This window comes from Mus musculus, chromosome 14, assembly GCF_000001635.26.
Source record: "Mus musculus strain C57BL/6J chromosome 14, GRCm38.p6 C57BL/6J".
Taxonomy (NCBI): Eukaryota; Metazoa; Chordata; class Mammalia; order Rodentia; family Muridae; genus Mus; species Mus musculus.
The window spans coordinates 83404795-83406218 of NC_000080.6; the positions used below are offsets into that span (position 1 = coordinate 83404795).

General features: G+C 39.5%; 1 non-coding gene across 1 annotated transcript; it reads left to right on the forward strand.

Annotated features, from left to right (window-relative positions):
• The first annotated feature begins 836 nt into the window (after positions 1–836).
• Gm24774 lies at positions 837–970 on the forward strand. Its single transcript, XR_003951302.1, has one exon. It is a non-coding gene; the product is annotated as a small nucleolar RNA SNORA17 (small nucleolar RNA).
• Positions 971–1424: the final 454 nt, after the last annotated feature.

Sequence of the window (1424 nt, forward strand, 5' to 3'; positions counted from 1 at the left end):
ATGGCTAGCTTTTATTATAGTCATTTTAAAATTACCACATATATTCTGTGACATTGAGTATTTTGAGTGATTAATTGGGTGGTAGATGGTATTCGGAGGTGTTAGTTAAGATTTTGTCCTAACTACACTGCAACTGTACAACATTAATCATGTGCATCTGGAACTTTTCCAGTCTCACTCAGAGCTACTCAAGGTTCTTTATCATGGCTAACATCATTGATTACTCATTAACTCACTCAATAATTCTTTTGCTATTGATTTCTTAGTAACCCACATCAATCCATACAGGAACCGACCTTATCAAATCTGGTTATTTAATATTGGAACTAAGTCACAGCTCAATTGACTTGATGATTTCCATATTATATAATCAAAGTTTGTCTTTATTCACTAGTGTTTTATTCACTAGTGTTTTGGCGTCAATAGGTTCTAACAAATTGGCTTAGGTTGTGTAGTTAGGACCTGCCATTATCTATGTTACAGCTCTAAATGAGCATTACTGAAAGAGCCACTTGGAGACTGTCCACTTAATCACCTCTGTTACTTACACTGGAGAACAGTCCTCGTTCTTCTTTGCCCAGGCAGCTTACTGAAATGTGACGAAACTGAAACAAACAAACACTACCCAATTCAAGTGTATGACAGTAAGTGCACAAATTCTCCTTACTCATAATTTTAATTGCCCACTGTAAACCATAGTCTAAAAATGTTAAATGAGACTTCCAAGAAGATGTCTTTATAATATCATAGAGCAAATTTTTGTGTGTTATATTTTTAGCTACTGTTGTTCATATCTGTGCCAAATTTCTAAATTAAATATTATTTAAGATAACTAGACTTCCTCTAGGGGTGTTACAGATGTGAATGGTGTGTCACATGTGTGACAGTTAGTTGTAGAGAGGGGATAAGTTCTTTCTATGCTTAGTGTTCTGACCCCTATGAACATCTGAATGATTAGCATCCAAGCACCATGGGAAAAGCATGAGTCAGGGCATCTGGACAAGAACCGAGGTTGAGATGACTGCCTGGCCTCTACCATGGGGCCCAGACACAGACCTAGCCTGTGTTGAACGCCAGTCAGGTACTGGGCAGCATGGAGTGGTGGTGGAGGCAGACCATACCCAAGATGATCCCTGTAGTGCACCATAATGCATGAGCAGGGCATAGAACACTTGAGACCACCCTTGAAACAACCCCAGATTCTAAGAGACTAGGACTCTGCTAATTTGAGAAAGTAAGTTGTGGAGAAATAGAAGAGAAAGAGTAACAAAATGATGTGCTTATGATGGAAAGAAGAATTGGAGACCCAAAAGATCCCTTCCCTTCACTTTTACCCTTGCCATTGGCAGCAGGTGAGGGACTAGCCCCAAGGGGTCATGAGAGTGGCAGAACTAGCTATATGCTCCTCACAAGCTGCAATAGTT